The sequence below is a fragment of the Nothobranchius furzeri genome, unplaced genomic scaffold (genome assembly GCF_043380555.1).
Source record: "Nothobranchius furzeri strain GRZ-AD unplaced genomic scaffold, NfurGRZ-RIMD1 Scf052, whole genome shotgun sequence".
Classification (NCBI taxonomy): Eukaryota; Metazoa; Chordata; class Actinopteri; order Cyprinodontiformes; family Nothobranchiidae; genus Nothobranchius; species Nothobranchius furzeri.
The window spans coordinates 90,001-100,000 of record NW_027223069.1 but is presented as its reverse complement, the minus strand read 5'-3'; positions in this window follow the sequence as shown (position 1 = coordinate 100,000).

Genomic DNA, 10,000 nt, shown 5'->3' with positions numbered 1-10,000 from the left:
GAAAATAAACACGACACTCTGGTCATCCTGTGGAGAGAGGACAAGAGGGTGGATCACGGTGGGACTGCCGTGACCCTAAGCTACTATTGAGGCATCAACCTGGGATGAGCTGGGGTCTGACATCCCCCTGTTGCCATGGAGGTCTAAAGGATGACCATTAGTTGTGGTTCTCGCCCCGGGACTTGGGTCAGAGTACAGCCGAAGTGGAGCACTTGTGTCGGACTAGGGAGGCTGTGCCGTGCCCCCTGGAGGTCTAAAGGATGACCAGTAGTTGTGGTTCTCGCCCCGGGACTTGGGTCAGAGTATAGCCCAAGTGGAGCACTTGTGTCGGCCTAGGGAGGCTGTGCCGGGCCCCCTGGAGGTCTAAAGGATGACCATGAGGTCAAAAGGATGACCAGTAGTTGTGGTTCTCGCCCCGGGACTTGGGTCAGAGTATAGCCCAAGTGGAGCACTTGTGTCGGACTAGGGAGGCTGTGCCGTGCCCCCTGGAGGTCTAAAGGATGACCAGTAGTTGTGGTTCTCGCCCCGGGACTTGGGTCAGAGTATAGCCCAAGTGGAGCACTTGTGTCGGACTAGGGAGGCTGTGCCGTGCCCCCTGGAGGTCTAAAGGATGACCAGTAGTTGTGGTTCTCGCCCCGGGACTTGGGTCATAGTATAGCCCAAGTGGAGCACTTGGGTCGGACTAGGGAGGCTGTGTCGTGCCCCCTGGAGGTCTAAAGGATGACCAGTAGTTGTGGTTCTCGCCCCGGGACTTGGGTCAGAGAATAGCCCAAGTGGGACACTTGTGTCGGACTAGGGAGGCTCTGCCGTGCCCCCTGGAGGTCTAAAGGATGACCAGTAGTTGTGGTTCTCGCCCCGGGACTTGGGTCAGAGTATAGCCCAAGTGGAGCACTTGTGTCGGACTAGGGAGGCTGTGCCGTGCCCCCTGGAGGTCTAAAGGATGACCATTAGTTGTGGTTCTCGCCCCGGGACTTGGGTCAGAGTACAGCCCAAGTGGAGCACTTGCGTCGGACTAGGGAGGCTGTGCCGGGCCCCCTGGAGGTCTAAAGGATGACCAGTAGTTGTGGTTCTCGCCCCGGGCCGTGGGTCTGAGTATGGCCCAAGTGGGACACTTGTGTCGGACTAGGGAGGCTCTGCCGTGCCCCCTTGAGGTCTAAAGGATGACCAGTAGTTGTGGTTCTCGCCCCGGGACTTGGGTCATAGTATAGCCCAAGTGGGACACTTGTGTCGGACTAGGGAGGCTCTGCCGTGCCCCCTTGAGGTCTAAAGGATGACCATGAGGTCAAAAGGATGACCAGTAGTTGTGGTTCTCGCCCCGGGACTTGGGTCAGAGTATGGCCCAAGTGGTGCACTTGTGTCGGTCTAGGGAGGCTGTGCCGGTCCCCCTGGAGGTCTAAAGGATGACCAGTAGTTGTGGTTCTCGCCCCGGGACTTGGGTCAGAGTATAGCCCAAGTGGAGCACTTGTGTCGGACTAGGGAGGCTGTGCCGGGCCCCCTGGAGGTCTAAAGGATGACCAGTAGTTGTGGTTCTCACCCCGGGTCGTGGGTCCGAGTCTGGCCCGAGTAGAGCACTTTGGTCGGCTACCGGGGGGTGTGCCGTGCCCCCTGGAGGTCTAAAGGATGACCAGTAGTTGTGGTTCTCGCCCCGGGACTTGGGTCAGAGTATAGCCCAAGTGGAGCACTTGTGTCGGCCTAGGGAGGCTGTGCCGGGCCCCCTGGAGATCTAAAGGATGACCATGAGGTCAAAAGGATGACCAGTAGTTGTGGTTCTCGCCCCGGGACTTGGGTCAGAGTATAGCCCAAGTGGAGCACTTGTGTCGGCCTAGGGAGGCTGTGCCGGGCCCCCTGGAGGTCTAAAGGATGACCAGTAGTTGTGGTTCTCGCACCGGGACTTGGGTCAGAGTACAGCCCAAGTGGAGCACTTGTGTCGGTCTAGGGAGGCTGTGCCGGGCCCCCTGGAGGTCTAAAGGATGACCAGTAGTTGTGGTTCTCGCCCCGGGCCGTGGGTCTGAGTATGGCCCAAGTGGGGCACTTGCGTCGGACTGGGGAGGCTCTGCCGCGCCCCCTGGAGGTCAAAAGGATGACCAGTAGTTGTGGTTCTCACCCCGGGTCGTGGGTCCGAGTCTGGCCCGAGTAGAGCACTTTGGTCGGCTACCGGGGGGTGTGCCGTGCCCCCTGGAGCCATGGGAGTGAGCTCCAGCAGACTGGTATTTTTCGGAGAACCAGGCCCACACTCCTCAGACTGGGTCAGAGTATAGCCCAAGTGGAGCACTTGTGTCGGACTAGGGAGGCTGTGCCGTGCCCCCTGGAGGTCTAAAGGATGACCAGTAGTTGTGGTTCTCGCCCCGGGACTTGGGTCAGAGTATAGCCCAAGTGGAGCACTTGTGTCGGCCTAGGGAGGCTGTGCCGGGCCCCCTGGAGGTCTAAAGGATGACCATGAGGTCAAAAGGATGACCAGTAGTTGTGGTTCTCGCCCCGGGACTTGGGTCAGAGTATAGCCCAAGTGGAGCACTTGTGTCGGACTAGGGAGGCTGTGCCGTGCCCCCTGGAGGTCTAAAGGATGACCAGTAGTTGTGGTTCTCGCCCCGGGACTTGGGTCAGAGAATAGCCCAAGTGGGACACTTGTGTCGGACTAGGGAGACTCTGCCGTGCCCCCTGGAGGTCTAAAGGATGACCAGTAGTTGTGGTTCTCGCCCCGGGACTTGGGTCAGAGTATAGCCCAAGTGGAGCACTTGTGTCGGACTAGGGAGGCTGTGCCGTGCCCCCTGGAGGTCTAAAGGATGACCATTAGTTGTGGTTCTCGCCCCGGGACTTGGGTCAGAGTACAGCCCAAGTGGAGCACTTGCGTCGGACTAGGGAGGCTGTGCCGGGCCCCCTGGAGGTCTAAAGGATGACCAGTAGTTGTGGTTCTCGCCCCGGGCCGTGGGTCTGAGTATGGCCCAAGTGGGACACTTGTGTCGGACTAGGGAGGCTCTGCCGTGCCCCCTTGAGGTCTAAAGGATGACCAGTAGTTGTGGTTCTCGCCCCGGGACTTGGGTCATAGTATAGCCCAAGTGGGACACTTGTGTCGGACTAGGGAGGCTCTGCCGTGCCCCCTTGAGGTCTAAAGGATGACCATGAGGTCAAAAGGATGACCAGTAGTTGTGGTTCTCGCCCCGGGACTTGGGTCAGAGTATGGCCCAAGTGGTGCACTTGTGTCGGTCTAGGGAGGCTGTGCCGGTCCCCCTGGAGGTCTAAAGGATGACCAGTAGTTGTGGTTCTCGCCCCGGGACTTGGGTCAGAGTATAGCCCAAGTGGAGCACTTGTGTCGGACTAGGGAGGCTGTGCCGGGCCCCCTGGAGGTCTAAAGGATGACCAGTAGTTGTGGTTCTCACCCCGGGTCGTGGGTCCGAGTCTGGCCCGAGTAGAGCACTTTGGTCGGCTACCGGGGGGTGTGCCGTGCCCCCTGGAGGTCTAAAGGATGACCAGTAGTTGTGGTTCTCGCCCCGGGACTTGGGTCAGAGTATAGCCCAAGTGGAGCACTTGTGTCGGCCTAGGGAGGCTGTGCCGGGCCCCCTGGAGATCTAAAGGATGACCATGAGGTCAAAAGGATGACCAGTAGTTGTGGTTCTCGCCCCGGGACTTGGGTCAGAGTATAGCCCAAGTGGAGCACTTGTGTCGGCCTAGGGAGGCTGTGCCGGGCCCCCTGGAGGTCTAAAGGATGACCAGTAGTTGTGGTTCTCGCACCGGGACTTGGGTCAGAGTACAGCCCAAGTGGAGCACTTGTGTCGGTCTAGGGAGGCTGTGCCGGGCCCCCTGGAGGTCTAAAGGATGACCAGTAGTTGTGGTTCTCGCCCCGGGCCGTGGGTCTGAGTATGGCCCAAGTGGGGCACTTGCGTCGGACTGGGGAGGCTCTGCCGCGCCCCCTGGAGGTCAAAAGGATGACCAGTAGTTGTGGTTCTCACCCCGGGTCGTGGGTCCGAGTCTGGCCCGAGTAGAGCACTTTGGTCGGCTACCGGGGGGTGTGCCGTGCCCCCTGGAGCCATGGGAGTGAGCTCCAGCAGACTGGTATTTTTCGGAGAACCAGGCCCACACTCCTCAGACTTTGTGCCCAGGGACAGGCCACCAAAATCGGCCGCGGCTCGTGCACTTTGCCCCTGCGTTTCTCCCAGAACCAGAGCCGGAAAAATCCCAAAATTGATGCCCAGAGATAGTCGACTCTGCCTGGAATAGATTGCCACCCAAACCCGCCAACTCACGCTGGTTTTCCGATGGCCTCACCTACTAACCCGAGCATGGTCATCGCTCGCACCTTCCAAAACCTCCAGGGGCGCAGGCACTTTTCATTTACTGGCCATAAGGCCGACCGCCTTAAGCGTTAAGCGATAAGCGAAAGGCTTAGTTTGGACTTAGTTTTTGGAGCGACGAGGTCGCCGTTTTGTCAATTCTGAACCGATTTTCACGCGGTTTTCGACTGCCTGCGCCTGGGGAGCCGCCCAGAAGCCCCAGGCAGTGTTCTGGGTGGACTTCCGGACCGGTCCGGACCCGGTACCGGCCGGGGGAACCGCACCACGCCTCTCGGGCGTTTCTACACCGATTTTCGCGGGGTTTTCGACTGCATAGACGGGGCCACCTGCTGCAGGGCCCGAGGGAGGGCCTTACTGAGCTGGGTCCGACGCAGGGCCCGGTTCCTGGAGCCCGCTGGGGGGGGGGGGGGTTCTCTAAGGCTCACGGCGGGCTGCTGAGGGGCCGGATCGGATGCAGACAGGCGCTCCTCTGCCCAGGTCTTTGCTCCCCTGCCCCACTAGGAATGGAAGACACACTGCCAACAGCTTCTGGAGGGTGATGGGCCCTGCTGCAGACCAGGTCCGACCCAGGTTTCAGCTATCCCACCCCGCAGGGACTTAAAGACACACTGCCATCAGCTTCTGGAGGCTGCTGAGCTCTACTATAGAGCAGGTCCGACCCAGGTTTCAGCTCCTGCAGCCCACTAGGACTTAAACACACACTGCCATCAGCGTCTGGATGGTGATGGGCCCTGCTGCAGACCAGGTCCGACCCAGGTTTCAGCTATCCCACCCCGCAGGGACTTAAAGACACACTGCCATCAGCTTCTGGAGGCTGCTGAGCTCTACTATAGAGCAGGTCCGACCCAGGTTTCAGCTCCTGCAGCCCACTAGGACTTAAACACACACTGCCATCAGCGTCTGGATGGTGATGGGCCCTGCTGCAGACCAGGTCCGACCCAGGTATCAGCTCCTGCACCCCGCAGGGAATTGAAGACACACTGCCATCAGCTTCTGGAGGCTGCTGAGCTCTGCTATAGACCAGGTCCGACCCAGGTTTCAGCTCCTGCACCCCGCAGGGAACTAAACACACACTGCCATCTGCAACTGGAGGCTGCTGAGCCCTGCTGCAGACCAGGTCCGACCCAGGTTATGGCTCTCCCACCCCCCTGGGACTTAAACACACACAGCCATCAGCTTCTGGATGGTGATGGGCCCTGCTGCAGACCAGGTCCGACCCAGGTTTCAGCTCCTCAACCCCGCAGGGACTTAAACCCACACCGCCATCAGCTTCTGGAGGGTGATGGGCCCTGCTGCGGGCCAGGTCCGACCCAGGTTTCAGCTCTCCCACCCCGCAGGGACTTAAACACACACAGCCATCAGCTTCTGGGGGCTGCTGAGCCCTGCTGCAGACCAGGTCCGACCCAGGTTTCAGCTCTCCCACCCCGCAGGGTCTTTAACACACACACTGCCATCAGCTGCTGGAGGCTGCTGAGCTCCGCTATAGACCAGGTCCGACCCAGGTTTCTGCTCCTGCACCCCGCAGGGAATGAAAGACACACTGCCATCAGCTTCTGGAGGCTGCTGAGCCCTGCTGCAGACCAGGTCCGACCCAGGTATCGGCTCTCCAACCAGGCAGAGACTTAAACACACACACACACACACACACTGCCATCAGCTTCTGGGGGCTGCTGAGCTCTGCTGTAGACCGGGTCCGACCCAGGTTTCTGCTCCTCCACCCCGCAGGGACTTAAACACACACTGCCACCAGCTTCTGGAGGGTGATGGGCCCTGCTTTAGACCAGGTCTGACCCGGGATATAGCTCTCCCACCCCGCAGGGACTTAAACACTCACTGCCATCAGCTGCTGGAGGCTGCCGAGCTCTGCTGCAGACCAGGTCCCACCCAGGTTTCTGCTCCTGCACCCCGCAGGGACTTAAACACACACTGCCACCAGCTTCTGGAGGGTGATGGGCCCTGCTGTGGACCAGGTCCGACCCGGATATCAGCTCTCCCACCAGGCAGGGACTTAAACACACACTGCAATCAGCTGCTGGAGGCTGCTGAGCTCTACTATAGACCAGGTCCGACCCAGGTTTCAGCTCTCCCACCAGGCAGTGACTTAAAGACACACTGCCATCAGCTGCTGGAGGCTGCTGAGCTCTTCTATAGACCAGGTCCGACCCAGGTTTCAGCTCTCACACCAGGCAGGGACTTAAACACACACTGCCATCAGCTGCTGGAGGCTGCTGAGCTCTGCTATAGACCAGGTCCGACCCAGGTTTCAGCTCTCCCACCAGGCAGGGACTTAAAGACACACTGCCATCAGCTGCTGGAGGCTGCCGAGCCCTGCTGCAGACCATGTCCGACCCAGGTTTCAGCTCTCCCACCAGGCAGGGACTTAGAGGCACGCTGCCATCAGCTTCTGGAGGCTGCTGAGCTCTGCCATAGACCAGGTCCGACCGAGGTTTCAGCTCTCCCACCCCGCAGGGACTTAAACACACACTGCCATCAGCTGCTGGAGGCTGCTGAGCTCTGCTATAGACCAGGTCCGACCCGGGATATAGCTCTCCCACCCCGCAGGGACTTAAACACACACTGCCATCAGCTGCTGGAGGCTGCTGAGCTCTTCTATAGACCAGGTCCGACCCAGGTTTCAGCTCTCCCACCCCGCAGGGACTTGAACACACACTGCCATCAGCTTCTGGAGGCTGCTGAGCTCTGCTATAGACCAGGTCCGACCCAGGTTTCTGCTCCTCCACCCCGCAGGGAATTAAAGACACACTGCCATCAGCTTCTGGATGGTGATGGGCCCTGCTGCAGACCAAGTCCGACCCGGGTTACAGCTCTCCCACCAGGCAGGGAATTAAACACACACTGCCATCAGCTGCTGGAGGCTGCTGAGCTCCGCTATAGACCAGGTCCGACCCGGGTTCCTGCTCCTGCACCCCGCAGGGACCAAAACACACACACTGCCATCAGCTTCTGGAGGCTGCTGAGCTCTTCTATAGACCAGGTCCGACCCAGGTTTCAGCTCTCCCACCAGGCAGGGACTTAAACACACACTGCCATCACCTTCTGCTGGCTGCTGAGCTCTGCTGCAGACCAGGTCCGACCCAGGTTTCAGCTCCTGCACCCCGCAGGGAACTAAACACACACTGCCGTCACCTTCTGCTGGCTGCTGAGCCCTGCTGCAGACCAGGTCCGACCCAGGTTTCAGCTCCTGCACCCCGCAGTGGATTAAAGACACACTGCCATCAGGTTCTGGAGGCTGCTGAGCTCTGCTGCAGACCAGGTCCGACCCAGGTTATGGCTCTCCCACCCCGCAGGGACTTAAACACACACCGCCGTCAGCTTCTGGATGGTGATGGGCCCTGCTGCAGACCAGGTCCGACCCACGTTTCAGCTCTCCCACCCCGCAGGGGATGAAACACACACTGCCATCAGCTTCTGGAGGCTGCTGAGCTCTGCTAAAGACCAGGTCCGACCCAGCTTTCAGCTCTCCCACCAGGCAGGGAGTTAAAGACACACTGTCATCGGCTTCTGGAGGGTGCTGAGCCCTGCTGCACACCAAGTCTGACCCAGGTTTCAGCTCATCCACCCCGCAGGGACCTAAACACACACTGCCATCAGCTTCTGAGTGGTAATGGGCCCTGCTGCAGACCAGGTCCGACCCAGGTTTCAGCTCCTCCACCCCGCCATCACCAGCTGGAGGCTGGCTGCTGCTCCTGCACCCTGCCATCAGCTGCTGGAGGCTTCTGTTCCTCCACCCCGCCATCAGCAGCTGGAGGCTGGCTGCTGGAGGCTGGCTGCTGCTCCTCCACCCCGCCATCACCAGCTGGAGGCTGGTTGCAGCTCCTGCACCCCGCCATCAGCTGCTGGAGGCTGCCTGCAGCCCCTGCACCCCGCCATCAGCTGCTGGAGGCTGGCTGCAGCTCCTGCACACCGCCATCAGCTGCTGGAGGCTGCCTGCAGCTCCTGCACCCCGCCATCAGCTGCTGGAGGCTGGCTGCTGCTCCTGCACCCCGCCAGCAGCTGCTGGAGGCTGGCTGCTGCTCCTCCACCCAACCATCAGCTGCTGGACGCTGGCTGCTGCTCCTGCACCCCGCCATCAGCTGCTGGAGGCTGGCTGCTGCTCCTCCACCACCCAACCATCAGCTGCTGGACGCTGGCTGCAGCTCCTCCACCCCGCCATCAGCTGCTGGTGGCTGGCTGCAGCTCCTTCACCCCGCCATCAGCTGCTGGTGGCTGGCTGCAGCTCCTTCACCCCGCCATCACCAGCTGGAGGCTGGCTGCTGCTCCTGCACCCCGCCATCAGCTGCTGGAGGCTGCCTGCAGCTCCTGCGCCCCGCCATCAGCTGCTGGAGGCTGGCTGCTGCTCCTGCACCCTGCCATCAGCTGTTCGAGGCTGGCTGCAGCTCCTCCACCCCACCATCACCAGCTGGAGGCTGGTTGCAGCTCCTGCACCCCGTCATCAGCAGCTGGAGGCTGCCTGCTGCTCCTGCACCCCGCCATCAGCTGCTGGAGGCTGCCTGCAGCTCCTGCACCCCGCCATCATTTGCTGGAGGCTGGCTGCAGCTCCTGCAACCCGCCATCAGCTGCTGGAGGCTGGCTGCTGCTCCTCCACCCCACCATGACCTGCTGGAGGCTGGCTGCAGCTCCTTCACACCGCCATCAGCTGATGGATGCTGGCTGAACGCTGGAGGCTGGCTGCTGCTCCCACACACCGCCATCAGCTCCTGGAGGCTGGCTGGCTGCTGGAGGCTGTCTGCTGCTGCTCCTCCACCCCGCCATCACCAGCTGGAGGCTGGCTGCTGGAGGCTGGCTGCAGCTCCTGCACCCCACCATCAGCTGCTGGAGGCTGGCTTCTGCTCCTCCACCCCGCCATCAGCTGCTGGGGGCTGGCTGCTGGAGGCTGGCTGCAGCTCCTCCACCCCGCCATCACCAGCTGGAGGCTGGTTGCAGCTCCTGCACCCCGCCATCAGCTGCTGGAGGCTGCCTGCTGCTCCTGCACCCCGCCATCAGCTGCTGGAGGCTGCCTGCACCTCCTGCACCCCGCCATCAGCTGCTGGAGGCTGGCTTCTGCTCCTCCACCCCGCCATCAGCTGATGGAGGCTGCCTGCTTCTCCACCCCGCCATCACTAGCTGGAGGCTGGCTGCTGGAGGCTGGCTGCAGCTCCTCCACCCCGCCATCAGCTGCTGGAGGCTGCCTGCAGCTCCTGCACCCCGCCATCACCAGCTGGAGGCTGGCTTCTGCTCCTCCACCCCGCCATCAGCTGATGGAGGCTGCCTGCTTCTCCACCCCGCCATCACTAGCTGGAGGCTGGCTGCTGGAGGCTGGCTGCAGCTCCTCCACCCCGCCATCAGCTGCTGGAGGCTGGCTGCTGCTCCTGCACCCCGCCATCAGCTGCTGGAGGCTGGCTGCTGCTCCTCCACCCAACCATCAGCTGCTGGACGCTGGCTGCAGCTCCTCCACCCCACCATCAGCTGCTGGACGCTGGCTGCAGCTCCTCCACCCCGCCATCAGCTGCTGGAGGCTGCCTGCAGCTCCTGCACCCCGCCATCAGCTGCTGGAGGCTGCCTGCAGCTCCTGCACCCCGCCATCACCAGCTGGAGGCTGGCTTCTGCTCCTCCACCCCGCCATCAGCTGATGGAGGCTGCCTGCTTCTCCACCCCGCCATCACTAGCTGGAGGCTGGCTGCTGGAGGCTGGCTGCTGCTCCTCCACCCAACCAT